The following is an 18,611-nucleotide window of genomic DNA, read 5'->3' as shown; positions in this document are numbered from 1 at the left end:
TTAGAGCAAATGCCCGAAGGCACCTGGCATGTTCAAGGGACAGGAAGGCAAGAGCAGTTATGGCTGACTGTGTGAGGGAGATGTCACAGGTAAGGAGGGAACCACACCAAGGAGGGCTTATGAGCTATTTGTAATGACTGGCTTTTACTCTAAGTGATGGGGAGCCATTGCAGGGTTTCTCACAGAAGAGACTCATGTTTTAAAGAGGATTATCTTGGCAGTCATGTTGAAATAGACCATAGGGGACCCAGGGTAGAAGCAAGCAGACCCACTAAGAAGCCTGCTGCAGCAATCCAGGTGAGAAATGATGGAGGCAAAGAACAGGTGTTGGTCATGGAGGCAATGAAAGATTATGAAGATAGGAGAGTATCAACCACCTAGACCTTGCCCTTGTTCGTCTGTTTGTCCATCCATCCATCCATCCATCCATCCATCCATCCATCCAACAAAGCCTACTTTGTGTAAGGCACTGTTCTAGGCTCTGAGAATACAGCAGTGAACTAGATCAGCAAGCTCTTTCAAGGAGCTTACATTCTAGTCAATGGAGATAGACAAGTAAATAAATTCATAAGCACAATAATGGTCTACAGTGGGAACTGCCGTAAAGGAAGCACCAGTGTGAGTGTGATCTCTTAGGAAAAATGGTGGCGGGGAAGCTAGAAAAAGCCTCAGAGGAAATGACATTTGAACTGAGACCAGGGGAAAAAAAAAAAAAAAAAGCCAGCTGTGCTAAAAGGAGAAAAGCATTGCAGGGAAAGGGAAATTGCTTTGCATGGTTAAATTACAGAAACACCAGTGTTGATGGAACATAGGGAGCTGGAGAAAGAAAGCAGCGATTGTTATCTCTTCCCCAGAGACTAGCACAACAAATGGCCATATCCCTGCGCACAGGGTCTAGATTGACCTTTTCTTGTTTCATAATAATATGCGTCACAGTCTGATAACTATAGTATTTTATTGATTTAATAAGAAACTTAAACTAACGTGGACATTCTATCCCAACTAGTTGTTACTATTATTAGCAAGAACGAGAAGCTGAGGAAATAGAGTTAGCGAGAAATCAAACAGCAGTTATTTTGAACTAGGTTTCAATTAATAGTAATAACAACTGGTCTTATTCTGAAACCAATTTTTTAATCTGCTGTGTACCATGTTACTTCCTAGATGAGGAAAGAAGAAAGAATACTAGTTAGGACAACTTTACTGGTTGGTTCCGTCACAGACTTTATTCTGTTAGCTTACTGTTGTATCATTGCTTGTGTTTGGTAAATCTTCATCTCAATGACTGGCAATTTCTGATTCTCTCTTCTCTCTTGATTCCCGTGAAGCTGGCCACCTATCTGTTTTGATTGCCTATCTCTATTGAAATTATAGTTTTACAGCTGCTACTTATCTTTTTTTTTTTAAGCAACTAATTCAAGTCAAGGATGTATTTTGAAGGACGTATCTCATTTATAAGGAAAACCAATCAAAACCTAACACGTTCTAAAGTTTTATCCTAGTATAATATGCTAGAAACATGATTAATTACAATTAGGCTGCTTGGAAACTGGAGAACTGTCTATTGAGACTGATTTCAAAGCATATGTAAAGTGCTAGAGTAAGAAATTCATATTAGATTTTGAAGCCTCAGTGTTAGAATTGTGTGTGTGTGTGTGTGTGTGTGTGTACGTGTACATGTTGTTTCTTTGACCTCCTTTATTGACCTCTTATTGGAGGCCGTCATCTTTCCTCTGGGGAGTTGCTAAAAAAATGCTCTCTTGGCATTATTCTGATGATTAAAGGCCGATGTCCTTGTTTGGCTTTATTACATCTCTTCCAGATCCATTTTGCCTCAATTAATGCACTTAGCTAAAACATTCATGGCCATTAATATTGGATGCTCTCTACCCATAGTTCTTTTTCTTAAAACAGTATCTGCTTTGGGAAAATGTGATTTTGACCATTTCTGTCACAAAAACATATCTTTACAGTTTGGTCATTTTTCCACCTTGATTCTATCCGAATGATTATCAAAATAATTTTTCTTTAAAAACAGGTTTCTTCCCACTTGGAAGAATAGTTGGAACGTAGTAAGAATAAATAGACCAGAAACCCTGTCATGGATGAGGAGCTTGGAGTCCCTTTTTTGTTTTCCTCTGTCCATATTTATCAGTAACAGTGTAGACAAAGAGCAACTAACAGAATCCCTTTACAGGACTGAAGATAGAAAAGCAAACAAAATTAAACAGAAGATACATTTTTCAAGAAGTAATTTTGAATATCAGTATATTTTTCAAGTTTTAAAATATACCTTATGCTCATTTCCCAAAGACAGCAGCATAGCTTAAATAATAAATTTGTGATAATTGGTCTTGAAATCAAACTTTTTAACTAGTAGAAATGGGTTCTTATTATAGATGATTATTAAGCATGCTGAAAACAAAAAATGACTATGTATAGAATGCCTAATAACTAGAATGCATATATTGTAGTACTATTTCAGAAACATTTTCTTAGTAATTCATGCATAGTAAGTAAAAAAGGAATAAAGGATTCTTCTGACGACGTTCTCACTTCGTTCCGTGTGTAAGTACCTGGAGCACAGGAGTGCTTTTAGGACTCGCCCCACCACTTGTCTCAGCTCATCCTTTCAGAACCCCTTCTTCAGCATGGCAGAAATGTGTCCTCTGGCAACCCGTACTTCCGAGCTTTACCACCTGTATCCGTCAGCTCAGGCTGCTGTAACAAAATACCACAGACTGGCTGGCTTCGGCAACAGGAATTTCCTTTCTCACAGTTCTGGAGGTGAGAAGTTCAAGATCAGGGTGACTGCCAGTTCAGTTCCTGGTGAGAGCCCTCTTCCTGGCTTGCAGATGTTGCCTTCTTGCTACATCCTCACAAGCCTTTACCTCCGTGGCATGGAAAGAGAGCTCTGATGCCTCGTCTTCTTATAAGGACACGGATATATTGGGTTAAGGAAAGCCCAACTCTTATAACGTCATTTAACCTTAATTACCTCTGTATAAGGACCCCGTCTCCAAATATAGTAACAGGGAGGGTTAGGGCTTCAACCTATGAATTTTGAGGAGACAACACCTGAAAGAAAATGAAAGTCATATTTGCTCCCACATTCAAAAATTTCAAGAAAAGGCTTTGACTGGCCCAGGATCCATCAACTGGAGGCACTATCATTGGCCCAGTTTGTTTCAGGGCCTACTCCTCGCCAATATATAGCTGCTTCTATTTAAGGAGCTAATGCGCTGAAGAGTTTTTCACAGGTTAAACAGATTTACAATACTATATGCACTGGTGTGTTCAATCAGGAGTGAGTAGGTGTTAAGCATACATAAAAAATGTGTTCCTTTGTTTTTCAAGAGTAACAGTAAGTTGGAAAATACCTTGGTTGATGAGAAAAACAAGTTAATTCTAGAAATGCAGGATATTCTGCTCAATATTTTAATGGCAAGAGAAATAGAGATTCTGAAATGTAAGGGACCTGTAATTTATGATATTTTGGCATCTGAAGATCCATTGCAACAGTTCTTGATTTTTTTGATGAGGTGCTACTGAGGGCAGGAGGAGATGTGATTTAGGCAGTTGCATTTAAGATTGACTAGTGCGGAGATAAAACAGCTAATGAGGAGGATATTAAAATAGACTAAGCAAGATTTTTTAGATACTGAGGGCAGTGAATTGTCCTCTTGAATGAGAGTAAGATAGCAGGCGGTGCTAATAAGGATATTAATAATAACCAATGTCTTTATGTTTTGTGTGAGAAGCAGAAAAACTGCTACAAAGAGAGCAGAATTAAGAGAAGAATGGGTAAATTTGTAAACAGGGTCAGTGGCATTTTTCTTAGATTTCTGCTTTCAATAATCAGAAGAAAAATTGGAAGTGGAGATGCTTTAGGACTAGAAGTTATAATTTACAGTTGCAGCATTTTTCTTCAAGAAGTTGACCTAACTTCCAAGGCACTCCCATTTAAGAATATGAGAAGAGTAGAACAGAGAAGAGCTGCTCAGGAGACATGAGGTGGTTAATGCTGTGTCGTGTTAGTTATGCTGAAGGTCTCACCCACTTGGGAGCCAGTCGAGGTCACATTTACCTTAGTGTCCAAATAACCATGATTCTGAGCATCCCTTGTCCACACAAAAACACCGCTATCCTTCAATGTGTCCGAGTTCATTTTTGTGAGTCATCAGCATATCACATATGCCCAGGAACATGATTCTCCACATTCCTCCCTTCTTCCCTTCTTGTCATACTGCTTCACCAACATCCTGAGAAGTCAACTCAGCCAGGCACTGTTCGAAGATTCTGTCTTCGAATTCTCCCAAATCTACCCTTCCCGGCATTGCAGGGCAGAACTGGTATGTATGGGGAAAGGGGCAGCACATTCCCTTTAGTTATTCATTCAACAAACATTGAAATGTCTATGAACCCGGCAAGTTTCTAGGCTCTGAGGTATACATACATCCATAAACAAGACAGACCAAATCCCTGCTCTGAATGAGTCATATACGGAGCTATGCTTCCTCAGCAAGGCCTGCAGACCAATTCTGGAGGCCAGAGTGTTGCTAAGTTTCTAGTGACTCTGGCAGTTTCAGCTTTGGGCTCCTGTGAGCACCCCTCCAATAAGACCCTCCTGTGCCACAAAAAGAAGCAACCATTTTAGGGATATAATGCCTCAACACATACTACCGTGTTTCTCTGAAAATAAGACCTAGCCGGACAATCAGCTCTAATGCGTCTTTTGGAGCAAAAATTAATATAAGATCAGGTATTATAAGACCCGGTCTTATAGTAATAAGTATATATCTTATAATATAATACCTGGTCTTATATTAATTTTTGCTCCAAAAGATGCATTAGAGCTGATTGTCCAGCTAGGTCTTATTTTCAGGGAAACGGTAGAAAACAAATGACATTTTTGTTTTGTTTATGGAACAATTGGAAGGTTTAAGTTTACCTGCTGCATTGACCATCTTTCAGATGATTCTAGAGTCTCAGCTTTATCTTGGAACAGTCCCTTGGCCTATGGAGGGGGAATCTTCCCAAAATAAGGTTAAGAGCAGGCCCCCAAAGGAGTACCCAAGTCATCACCATCACCTCTTGCAAAACAGAAAACAGCTCCACTTTTGACATAACAAGGATTTGGGGCATTTATTACGTACATCAAGATTGAAAACCTTCTTAGCACCATGTTTCAATCAGATTCAAATTCCGGGACTTGTGAAAGTCCTCTTCCCTTTGTGCCTCTATAAAGAAGCTGCTCTCAGTCACAGCCAGGGAACAGGAATTGGCGCTTGCGTGAAGCCAATGGAAGATCTGCTTTTCCCTTTCACATCATTTTTTTCAGAGGTCATTGCCTTTCAGAGGTCATTGCCTTTTCCCAGTGCACCCTGTGATAAAAGGTTAGGACCCATAGGGCATGATACTTTATGATAGAACATAGTATTCCTAGAGGGACAAAACAAGGGAAATAAACGCTTCTTAAAATGGTTCAACTTGAAACAAATGTTCACAAATCAGATCCACTAGCAATTAGTTGATGGGTGTTTCCACTTCCCTTTCTGTACCTCCTTGAGTTCACAGGCACTGCAAAGGGGCCATGGCACCACCAGGGAGCAGTATTGGATAAGAAGAAAAAGGAAAACTTCACATTCATCCAGTTACAATTAAATAATATTTCAGTAAAAGCACACAATGTTTTAGTAAAACTGTTGCCAGTCAGAAGTTCTTTTCTCTGAACTATAGCACTGCTCACACGTACAGGTAATAACAACACCTGGCCTAAGGGAAGACTTCATTGTGACCTTGTAGCTCAGTGTGTGCAACATGCCTTATCTGGCATTTCTACTGATGCATCATCTTTAACGTCCCTACCAATTTATCCTGCCTCTCACTGAGTGCTTGATAAACGTTAGACATCTTTACTATTGATAGTTATGATATATAGTTATGATATAGTTATGGTAACTCATTGTTATTGCTACATCATGCCTCAGAGGCTTATTCTGACCAGTTGTTTCATTTAGTTTGGGAGTCAGAAACACTGGCACCAATACAGAGTCCAACACTGTTTACCTCTGGTGGACTTGGTTGGCTCTTGGCTAACTGCACCTTGGTCTTTTAGCATGACACGCATGAGCGAGGCACTGTGGGCATCACACTGTCCAGCACGGAAATCTAAGGGCGAACCCAAATTCCTAGTTTTGTTTCAACGATGATGGACTTAACATCTGAAGAAGAGTGCTTTGCTGTGCCTGCTAGCTCTTTTTGGAAGTTATGGGTCCGACCTTCTTAAACCTTCTTTCCTTTTTAGCATGACTTTCTTCTCATTTAAAGAATATTTTAAAAATTTGGGACAGGAATAATGTCCTCATGTACTTTAAAAACACCTTTTTATTGTGAAAATTTTCAGATGTAGGGAAAAATTTTAAAAAGTATAATCAGCACTTACATCGCCACCATCTATGTCTGAAAATTGTTATAATCTTGCCACATATGATTCATCTGTGTTTATTTCTTCACTAAACCATTTTTAATTGTAGACTATATGAAATTTCACTCCCAAATACCTCAGCATATTATTCTGTATAACATAGTAGCATTATCACTCCTAATGAATGAACAATTATTTCCTAATGTACTGCCCATATTCAGTTGCCTCCGCTGACCCCCAAATGCTTTTTATGTTTTTTCTTTTCAAGTCAGGCTCTTACCAAGGACCATGTACTGTATCTGTTTGTCGTGTCCAAGGCTCTTGTAAGCTGGAAGAGTGCTCCTCCACCCCTTTTGCTTTTGTCAGTTTGTAAAGACACGAGGGTGGTTGTCTTGTAGTGTGTCCCTAACACCTGTGTACGTGAACTTCATTGGAACTGCAAAGCTTGGGGTTGGAAGTGCAGAGCACCCTCTGACAGGGTGGTATTATGAATCTTTATGAGACACTTATGGATTTCCTTTGTTTTCAGTTTTAATATCGATGTAAATTTTACACTGTCACAAACAAAAAAAAATAGGATTGTGACATATTTCACAATTTAATTCCCTATATTACCTCTTTTCATTTTCTATCATGTTTCTGAGATTTTCACAAATTTTATTTTTTTGAGACTGACCTTCTAACTATCTTCCACATGTGCTTCTTATTCAGAGTTTGACATCTACCAAGCAGAGTGGATGCAGAAAATCAAAGAGGTAGGGCATTCCACTAGGGCTCGCTTGGTAAAATGGTCGAGGCCATGGTTATGGCAAATCAAGACTCCACATTGTGGGTTTTTTAAAAAGATTTTTATTAAAAATGTACTTAGTATACAATATTATATTAGTTTCAGGTGTACACCATAGTTATTCAACATTTATATACCTAAAGAAGTGATCACCATGATAAGTCCAGTAGCCATCTGATACCATATCACGCTACCAAAATATTATTGATTATATTCCCTATGTTGTACATTACATCCCCGTAATACCGGGGAATTTGGACCACTTATTTCCCTTCACCTTTCCCTCCTCTTTTTAACTTCTCAGTTACAGTTGACATTCAATATTATTTTATATTAATTTCAGGTGTATAGCATATGGTCAGACATTTATATAATTTAAGAAGTGATCTCCCTAACTAGTCTGGAACCCACCTGGCACTATACATAGTTATTTCCATATCATTGACTACACTTCCTGTGTTTTACTTTACATCCCCATGATTATTTTGAAACTACCAATTTGTACTTCTTAATCCCTTCATCTTTTCTTTTTTTTTTTTTCACTTTTTAAAAATTTATTTATTGGGGTGACAATTGTTAGTAAAATTACATAGATTTCAGGTGTACAATTCTGTATTACATCATCTATAAATTCCATTGGGTGTTCACCACCCAGAGTCAGTTCTTCCATCACCATATATTTGATCCCCCTTTCCCCCCTTCACCTTTTCACCCTGCCTCCCAAACCCCATCCCATCTCTCACCCTGATAAATCTAGTACCCATCTGGCACCATACAAAATTATTAAGATACTATAGACTATAATTCTTATGCTATGCTGTATATCTCTATGACTACTTTGTAACAACCAATTTGTACTTCTTAATCCCTTCCCCTTTTTCACCTGCTCTCCAAACCCCCTTTCATCTGGCAACCATCAAAATGTTCTCTATCTATGAGTCTGTTTCTGTTTCGTTTGTTTATTTTGTTCTTTAGATTCCACATATAAGCTAAATCACATTGCATCTGTCTTTCACTGTCTAACATACTCCACTCAGCACAATACCCTCCAGGTCCATCCATACCACTGCAGACGGCAAGAGCCCATTCTCTTCCCTGGCCGAGCAACATTCCATTGTATATATGCACCACCTCCTTTTTATCCATTCGTTCCTTGATGGACACCCAGGCTGCCTCCACATCTTGGCTGTTGTAAACAACACTGTAATGAACATATGGATGCACACGTCCCCTCGAAGTAGTGTTTTGGGTTTTTTCAGATAAATACCAGAAAGTAAGATTACTTGGTCCTTCTTTGTCTATTGTTATAGTCTTTGTTTTAAGTTTATTTTGTCTGGTATAAGTATTGCTGACTCAGCCTTTTTTGTTTCCATCTTCGTAAAATTACTTTTTCCATCCCTTTACTTTCTGTCTGTGTGTGTCTTTCAATCTGAAGTGAGTCTTTTGTAGGCAGCATATGTAAGGTTTTGTTTTCTTATCCATTCAGCCACCCTATGTCTTTTGATTGGAGCATTTAATCCATTTACATTGAAAGTACTGTTGACAGATATGTAGCTATTGCCATTTCATTATTCATATTTTTGATCTTTTTTTTCTGTCTTAAATAAGTCCCTCTAACATTCCTTTGTAATGCTGGTTTGGTGGTTATGAATTCCTCTAACCTTTTCTTGTCTGAGAAGCTCTTTATCTGCCCAATTCTAAATGATAGCTTTGCTGGGTAGAGTACCCTTAGTTATAGGGCCTTGCTTTTCATCACTTTGAATAGTTCATGACAATCCTTTCTGGCCTGTAAAATTTCTGTTGAGAAATCAGCTGACCGTCTTATGGGAGCTCCCTTGTAGAGAACTAAACACATTTCTCTTGCTGCTTTTAGGATTCTCTTTTTGTCTTTAACCCTTGCCATTTTAATTATAATGTGTCTTGGTGTGGTCCTGTTTGGGTTCATCTCATTTGGGACTCTGTCTTCCTGGGCTTGTATGTCTATTTCCTTCACCAGGTTAGGAGAGTTTTCCAATTATTATTTCTTCAAATAGATTCTCAATCCCTTGCTGTCTCTCTTCTTTTACTGGTACCCCTCTGATGTGAATGTTGTTATGCGTGATGTTGTCCAAGAGGTCTCTTAAACTATTCTCTTTTTTTTTTTTCTCTTTTGGATTCTTTTTCTTTTTGCCATTCCAATTGTATGTTTTCTGCTACCTTGTCTTCCAAATCACTGATTAGATCCTCTGCTTCATTTAGTTTGCTGGTGCTTTCTTTTAGTGCATTCTTCATTTCAGTTACTGTACTCTTCACTTCTAACTAGTTCTTTTGTATGGTTTCTATGTCCTTTTACATGCTTGCTCTCTTTCTGCTGAAGTTCTCACTAAGTATCTTGAGCATTTTTATAACCACTGTTTTGAACTCTATCTCTGGTAGGTTGCTTGCCTCCATTTTGTTTATTCTTTTTCTGGAGTTCTCTCCTGTTCTTTCATTCGGGACATATTTCTTTGTTTCCTTATTTTGGCTGTTTCTCTGTGTTTGTTTCTATGTATTATGTAGGCTGTTATGTCTCCCAATCTTGCTGGGTGGCCTTATGTAGCAGTGGTCCTGTGAGGCTCAGTGGCATTCTTCCTGGTCACCTGAGCTGGGTGCTCCAGGAATGTCCCTTGTAAGGATTGTGTGTGCTCTCCTGTTATAGTTGAGCCTTGATTGCTATTGGCACATCAGTGGGTGGTATTGAACCTTAGGCAGACTGGCTATGGGGTTTAGCCATGTCCATAGCTTATGGGCTACTGTGCTGGGGGCTTACCCCATGGAGCAGGATTTGCCACAGTGGGCTCTGGTGCCTGTAGGGACTGCCCTTTGTGTGTGCTGATTTTGGTGCTAATTGGATGGTGCTCTGCTGTGGTCTGAAGCCAACCTTTAAGTATGTTGGTTCTGGAGCCTCTTGGGAGGGGCTCTGGTGCAGGCCCAGGTCAGCCCCTGCCTGTGACTGGCTGGGGAGTACCTGGTAGGAGTACAAAGCAATCCACAGTTGGTCAGTGCCTGTGCTAGACCTGGAAGCATATGGGAGAGGCCACGCTGTGAACTGAGGATGGCTGCTGCCAGTACCGGGTCTCGGGTAGCTCTGCAAAAAGCCAGGACGCTCCAAGGCCTACTACCAGCTGATAAAGGTTCAGCTGCTGATAAAGCCTCCTACGGTATGCAAGCTGGGTGAGGCAAGATCTCAGTGAGTCAGCAGGGTGGAGCAGCAGAACTCATTGGGCCAATCAGATTCAGATTTGGCCTATGGGGGTGGGCTCAATACAGGATGGTGCCCACTTGCGTGCTACATGGGAGAAGGCCTCCACACAGGGAAAAGGAACTGTGAGGTCCAGTCCCCAGAGTTATACAACTCAGTCTCTCCCCATATGTCTGTGACACTCTCAGAGTCACTGTCCCTCTGCTGGAGCCCAGGGTGAGTGTCTTCGTGAGCCATTTAAGAGACTGCCTGGGTTTCCCACAGCCTTCTGTCCCACCCTGGTGGTTGGAATCCCCACTGTTTTTCACATCCAGAAGTTATGGGGGCTCCTCTTCCTGGCAGCAATACTCCATGCTGAGCAGTCTAGTGTGGGGGGCTAGGGTCCCTCACTCCTTCATGGGGAACCTCTGTGACTGAGATCTCTCTCCTGAAATTCAACCGCCACACATGAGTGTGGGACCAGCCCGTTTCATGTCTCTGCTCCTCCTACCAGTCTCAGTGTGGCTTCTTATTTATAACCTTAGTTATAAAGCTTCTGTTCAGTTAAACCTCAGACGATTGTCTAGTTTGATTATTCTATAATTTAGTCATAATTTTGATGTGTTCACAGGATGATACAAGCACAGCACTTACCTGCTCTACCATCTTGGATCTCCCTACATTGTGTTTTAAAGTTGGTCTGTTAAAGTTATTTTGTAGAATATAGTTTTTATAAGTAGGAACGCTTTTAGCAATGTCCCTAATTTTAAGAAACTATACTAGAGTGTTTTTGTTTTGTTTTGATTAACTATATTGGCAAGATTAAAAATCAGTGGACCAATTGTTCAAGGTTAGTGGATAAAATCAAACTTCCTTGGCAAATAGAGTTTACAACTCTCTGTGGACAGTTTCCCACAATTTAACAAATGCAGTTTCCAAAAAAAAAAAAAATACATTTATAACATCAAGGATAAAAGTGGAAGTCCTAAAAACTAGTAAGACAAGTTTTTAAAGATTACAGGAAAGCTCTTTTCCCTCTGTTACCAAGTTAGATAGAAACTCAATTTTATGATGACAAAATAGGGGATAAGTATAGATTTTGCTTGTACATAACTGGTATGTATAGACTCATATGTTCAATTCTATTTTATATAAACAAAATAGAATTGGTATTTAAAATATGTCCACCAATTCTCTGACATTCCTCCTATCAAGAGGTGGAGTCTATGTTCCCTCCCCTTGAACCTGGGCTGTCTTATGGCAGCCTTGATGAATAAATGTAGATGAAGTGATGCTGTGTGACTTCTGGAGCTAGGTTAGAAAAGGCCGTGCAGCTTCTGACAGTTTCTCTTGGGACACTCACTAATGAAGTCTCAGCTGCCATGTAAAAAGTCCATCTGAGGTCACCAAGTGAGGAGACATCCTAGAGAGAATGAGAGAGAAATGTCCAAGGAGCCCAGCTGTTCTAGCATGCAGCTGTGTGAGTGGTTCCAGCCCAAGTGGCAGGTCTGAGTGAAGAAGCTTTGAAGATGACCCTCGCCCCAGCCACTGCCTGACTGCAACTGCATAGACTCCAAAAGGGAATTGCTTAGCTGAGTCCATGTAGACCTAGATCAGTGAGCAACATAAATGCACATTATTGTTTTAAGTCATGTTTGAGGGTGACTTTTTATGCAGCACTAGGTAATTGGAACAAGGCACTAAAACATTACAGAATACATTGGGAGAATCATGCTGATGAACTCAATTTGCAGTTCTGGGGAAATGCAAATTAATTCCATTCCTGTTGAAGTGGCTGGTGCCCTTCTGAGGGAATTAGTTAAAAAGCACTTCTCTCCAGGAAGAGTCCATCTCTGCTGTGTATTTGTGTGAAAAGCAATGGAATGAATTCCATTTCCCTTTACCAAGGATGGCTTGGGAAAAGTTGGAACTGTATGGGAGGAAACATAACTTTCCCTCTACCCTTCTGAGTTCTTGTCTGAGGTCCCTGTAATAAAATACATATGAACAGAGAAAAACAAGCAGTTATTAACATACGAGGCCTGACAATTAAGTTCGTGAACTTGTTGCAACAATTTTGCTAAATTTTTGATATCAGAGGGATTATTCATTATGAATTTGTACAAACTGGACAAACAGTTAACCAAGTTTACTATTTGGAAGTGCTGAAAAGGCTGTGTGAAAAAGTTAGACAAAAACAACCTGAACTTTCCACCAACAATTCATAGCTCTTGCATCACAACAATGCACCAGCTGACACAGCACTGTCTGTGAGGGAGTTTTTAGCCAGTAAATAAATAACTGTATTGGAACACCCTCCCTACTCACCTGACCTGGCCCACGGTAACATTTTTCTTTACCCCAAAATAAAGGAAATATTGAAAGGAAGACATTTTGATGACATTCAGGACATCAAGGGTAATACGACTAAAGCTCTGATGGCCGTTCCACAAAAGAGTTCCAAAATTGGTTTCAAGGGTGGACTAAGCGCTGTTGTCAATGCATAGCTTCCCAAGGGGAGTACTTCGAAGGTGACTGTAGTGACATTCAGCAATGAAGTACATAACACTTTTTCTAGGATGAGTTCTCGAACTTAATTATCTGACCTCATATATACCTCATGTATACATGGGAGATGTATACCCAGAGAAAAATGAGTAACTCCCTATGGTAGCTTAGAAATTAGGCTTAAAATAGTATCTTAATAGGGAAAGGGGAGAGGGGATATAGGCCCCTTAGGGAAGAGTAAATTATTTTTAGGAAAGGTAAATGGGCCCTTAGAAATAGAGATGAGAGGTACGATAGTTTGTGACAAGGTTTGCCTGGATATGGTATTGACTTCTAGTGTCCTCTACTGTGATAAGAGTCAATCTTCCCTGGTTGATGAAACTCCCAGCAAGGGGATTTATGACCATTGAGTTCCTTTTGGAGGATCTATCTTTAGGCAGAAAAGGAGGAGTGGGGTTCAGAGAAAGTCTCTCCCTGCATTTGCTGTTTTTCAAGTGCCTAGAGCTGAAAACAAGCAGTATACCAAAGCCACATATTTGGGGGTGATATGTCCTAAAGTCCTACATTCATATTTTGGGATGTCATATTCTGCTACCCTTCAGGACCATGAGGCATAAGGGTTAGTCTTCTGGGCAAAGCTTTCCTCCCTGACAAAAAGAGATTCAGGAGGGTAAAGTCTTCCTTTCCAGCCTCTATGTGCACTTATGTGAGGGGCTAATGCCTGGCAGCCACCTTGCAACCACAATGCACAGAAACCAACTTCTGACACAACAGAGGGAAGAGATGGGAAACCATCGGCTCCATCTTCATTTTGCTGCTGAACCCATGAACTTGAAACTGGGCTTCTTGCTAGATAATAAATGCCCTTAATCTTTAAATTCCAATTAGTAAGATTTCCTATTACTTGTAGCCCAAAACACAACTGATACAGTTGACATGATGTTGCTGCCAAAGAATGAGTGATTTAAAATTTTTTTTCCTAAATTTTAAATCATTTACTGTATTTCCCAAGGGGTCCCAAAAAGTCACAAAAGAAAGCTAAAGGGAGAACAAGCACTTAATAAAAGCACAAATTGTTTTGCTGTTTTTTTGTTTTTTTCTCTTTTAGGACACTGACCCTGTTTTAGCAAGCAGAAATAATTAGTGAAAGGATTTGTTTTTGTTCCTTGTGTTTCTGCGAATTGTGTAGAAAATGATTTGGAATCTAAAAGTGAAGTGCGAGATGATAGTTACTTTCAGGATTTGGTAATCAAAAGCTGTCAGGAGTTGAAGTAAATTCCTTCCCTGTCTGATTTTAACATTCTAGGATGGCCAGGGGCTATGGGCTGAATTGGGTCTCCCCCAAATTCATATGTTGAAGCCCTAACTCCCAGTACCTCAGAATGTGACTGAAGTGTGGACATAGGGCCTTAAAGAGGTAATTAAGTTAAAGTGGGGTTGTTAGGGTGGGCCCTAATTCAATATGCTTGGTGTCCTTATAAGAAGAGGAGAGTAAGATATGGAGAGAGACACCACATGTGTGCACACATAAACAGACGGCCATCTGAACACACAGTGAGAAAATAGCAGTCTGCCAGCTGAGGAGAGAGGCCTCTGGAGAAATCAAACCTGTCCACACTGACCGTGGGCTTCCTCTAGAACGGTGAGAAAACAAATTTATGTCAAGTCGTCCAATCTGTACTACATTGTGATGGAAGCCCCAGGAAACAAATACAACAGATCTATGACATTTAACTTCTGGTGATGTAGGTTACAGTTTTTTCATCCCTTCTTTTCTTCAATCATAAAGGAAGGGATGAAAAAATTGCAACTTAGGAGACATTTCCAAATAAGTTAAAATACTATATTATATCCAGTGCCACTTCTTTTGAAGGGCATCACATTTTTATTAATAGGCAACCGGCCTCATCCCAACTGCACTGTGTGTTGAATAGACATTTACAAATTATGGTTTGAAGGTGGAGTTAAATTGTTATGGTTTGAAGGCTATCAGTGTGCCCACAGGTCTCAGCCTAACCTTGGAAAGAATAAGGGCTTGAAAAAGTGGAGATTGCGAAGAGAAGGGTTTTTCGTGGAAGATATTTCTTGGAGCCACTTCTTGTAATAATGAGGGTTTTGTAAAGGAGAAGAGATAGAATAAATTGGAGTCATTGATTTTAGACTGTGGATAGCTGTGAGGCAAAGATGTCAGAAACATTGCTAATGCTTTACACTTATTAGTGAATAAGGAAATACTTGAAAGCTTTTATTTTTGCTGAGAGTATTCAAAAGATAAATTAGTTTCCTAAAGAACATGATCCAAGATCTATTGGATCAACTCCTCTTTTAAGGTTGTTTGGAGGCAAATTTATTTCCTATATATAATAATTCAGGTAATTAGTTTTTTGGCCTAATTATAAATTCAATTCTCAAAACAGTTTGTCCCTAAGTAAATTGCAATACTGTTTTCTATTTAATTTCCGAAAAACAAAAAAGGAAATTTAATGGAAATGTCCTCACTAGTATTTATTTGTTATTACATTGTAGTTAATGGAAATATGTAGTTATTCCTCTTTTCCCCCCCAGGTCATTTTGATGCTATGGAAATTACCCAGGATGCTTCCTAATAAAATAAAATAATAGATCAACAATCTTATCTAGGTTTTCTCAGGTCTGTCTTGCCAAATTATCCATCAGGAAATATCTTATCTACCAAAATAGAACACTAGTATATACAACAAATTGGTAATTCTTGACTTTGGTTCACAGTGAAAGATGCACAGAAAGCTGAAATTTCAGAGTATTTTCTTGCCCAGTTTCCAGTGACATTCTTGGAAATAAAAGTCTGATTTACAAAAAGAAAGCCAATTCTCTTTGATATATTGGAATGCATATTTGGGAAAGGCTACTAGATAAAGACTGGAAAACACAACTAATTTTGTTCAATTAGGTATTGTTACCAAAGATGTGGCCAATTTGTTAGAGGATTAGACTAAATTATCCCTTTTGCAGCTGTCAGGTTTTATGGCTTCTTGACAAAGAGACCATGACCATAATAGCCAGTATTTATCCAGCACTTATGCTATGGGAGGCACTGTCCTTAGTGCTTTGTAAAGTAATCTGCGATGTTCCAGGGTTATATTGGATGAAAAAACAAGTAACTCCAAATCAGAGGGAAGTTTCGATAATTAAATTCTAGAGTTCATGTTTTAACTAGAAAAATACATTATCCCTATGGCCCCCGTCTTCTGAGGGATAAGGGGAATCTCATCTTTGATTCAGAGACTGCTGATTATCCGACAGCATCTTTTTATTTCTAGCATTTGGCACATGACTGCTTGGAATAAAGACTACATTTCTCATCATCCCTTCCAGGTATGTATGGCCATGTGACTAAGTTCTGGCCAATGGAGTAGAAATAGAAGGATTATGGGATAACATGCAAGAACCTGCTTTATGAGACTAACATACATGCTTTAGTTAGATTATCAGATTGTACTGTTTTTGTTGCCTCTTTGGGTAGGGACTTTTGTGCTATAAAGTAACACATCATGATAAATAATTTCTGTGTGTCCCACAATGATACAGTATGACAACCAGCCAGATTTTATAGGCCTAATTTTTTTAAAGGTGAAAACAATAGGAAGAAGAAAGTTGAAGTCAAGCTATTAAATCAACAGATTGAAGTAAACAGATAGGACATGAAGTAGTAAAGTAGGAGATATTAGAAATGGAACAGATCAGTAAAGTCTGTGTTAATCCTCAAATCACTGAATAATTGATAGGTCATTATGCTTAAGCGAAGAATGCATGTGTTTAATATGTAACAGTCCTGTTTATTTATGAAATCGGTTTTCTCTGGATTCTCAAGATCATCTACCACTTCCTTGGAAAGAACAACTTGCATTTTAATATGTCTCACTGCCATGTAATTTATTTCCTGACACTTTGTCTAAATTTTCTCCCTCATTCATTACGTTATTCATTTTGGCAATTTTCAAAACTAGAGCTCATCCATGAAAACTGTCTCTCTCTGTTTTGTACTTTTTACTTCCTTAGTTAAGGATGTCTTTCTCTCTTATCTGGCTGACTAACTCCTACAGAACCTTGGCTCAGCTTAAGCATCTCTCTTCCTGGGAGCCCATCATTTCCAGAAGTCTGGTTTGGCTACCCCGCTGTGTGCTCCAACCTGCAGCACATATTCCACCAATGCACGTGTCATTCCAGGCTGTGGTCTTGTCCACTCCTCTCTCTTCTCCACTGGACTCTGAGCTGCTTCACGTCATGGACTAGGTCTCTCACCTCTGAATCTCTAGATTCCAGCAAAGTGCCCGTCTTAGAGCAAATATGCAATAAATTCTTTCTTAAAACATATTTTTCTCAGCTCTGAGATTCCAAAAATCTTCTAACACATCTTTTCTTTAATACACTTTTAAAATTAAATTTATTGAGGAGCAATTCACATATATTAACTCTAAAAAACTGTACAGTTTGATGAATTTTTGCAAATGTGTACAGTCCTCTGACCACACCACAATTATGATATAGAACAATTCTATCACCCTCCAAAGTTCTATTTGCTCCTTTGCCATCAACCCCTTACCTCATCTCCAGCCCCTGGAAACCGCTGCTCTAATTTTGGTCTCTATGTTTTGCCAGGGCTATACTGTCATATAAGTGGAATCATATGTAGCATGTATTCTTTTGTGTCTGACTTTTTTCACTCGGCGTAATGAGCCTGTGACCCATCTGTTGCACATATCAATAGTTTATTCCTATTCATGACTAAGTGGTATGCATTATATGCATGGTCTAAATATGTTTATCCATTTGATGGGCATTACAGTTGTTTTCAGTTTTTGGCTATTATGGATAATGTTGCTATAAACATTTGCATACAGGTCTTATATAAAAATCTATTTTCATTTCTCCTGGGTAAATATATAGGAATGGGATTTCTGGGTTGTATAGTAAGTGTGTGATCAACATTATAACAAAATGCGAACCTTTTCCAAAGCAACTGTACCAATTTACACTTCTACCAGCCATATGTGTGGTTTTCAGTTCATGAGTGCTTTTAAAGTGAATTATAAATATATGCATACTAGATTTTTGGTTTTATAGTTGTCAGATATTACTAAGTTACTAAAAAATAAAAAACCCAATATGTGAAAATAGATGCACTGAGGTCTAGCCTTTTTTGATTGCCAGAGTAGAAAGATATTGAATAAGACCCATTCCTCCCCTAAATAATTCCTCCACTGTTTTAGTTAACAATAGTTGAAATTCCTTCTTTGCAGTGCCATCTCTCCGTCCTCCCCTAATATTAGGTTGGTACAGATGTAATTGCTGTTTAAAAGGCTAATTGCAAAAATTGCAATTACGTTTGCACCAACCTAATACTTTGTTAGAATTCAGTCTCCAGGAAGCTGATCTGATAGGATCACTCCATCAGGGCTTATGAGAACAATTTTTCCAAAGGCCTAGCTAAAAGTTGGGTGGGGAGAGCCATTCCAAGAATGGAGAGTCTTGAGTCCAGGGACCAGCAAAAGACTGGAAGAGCTGAGTCCCATGATGACGGAGGGAAACAACAGATGACCAACCAGGTTGGAAGAAGCCCTGAGCAAGAAGCCCATGTTACTACTCTGCCAGCTGTGGCAGTAGATCTGCGTTTGGTGACTAGCGGAGCCACTTTTTCGTCTTACGGCTTC

The 18,611-nt window shown here is 39.3% G+C and overlaps 1 long non-coding RNA gene across 1 annotated transcript; it reads left to right on the top strand.

Moving 5' to 3' along the window:
- Positions 1-7,817: 7,817 nt before the first annotated feature.
- On the top strand, positions 7,818-18,077 carry LOC141571673 (uncharacterized). Its single transcript, XR_012496646.1, has 2 exons — positions 7,818-16,275; positions 16,960-18,077. It is a non-coding gene; the product is annotated as an uncharacterized LOC141571673 (long non-coding RNA).
- The last annotated feature ends 534 nt before the right edge of the window (positions 18,078-18,611 follow it).

This window comes from Rhinolophus sinicus, linkage group LG05 (assembly GCF_036562045.2).
Source record: "Rhinolophus sinicus isolate RSC01 linkage group LG05, ASM3656204v1, whole genome shotgun sequence".
Lineage (NCBI taxonomy): Eukaryota > Metazoa > Chordata > Mammalia > Chiroptera > Rhinolophidae > Rhinolophus > Rhinolophus sinicus.
This window is presented reverse-complemented; position numbering and strand designations above follow the sequence as displayed.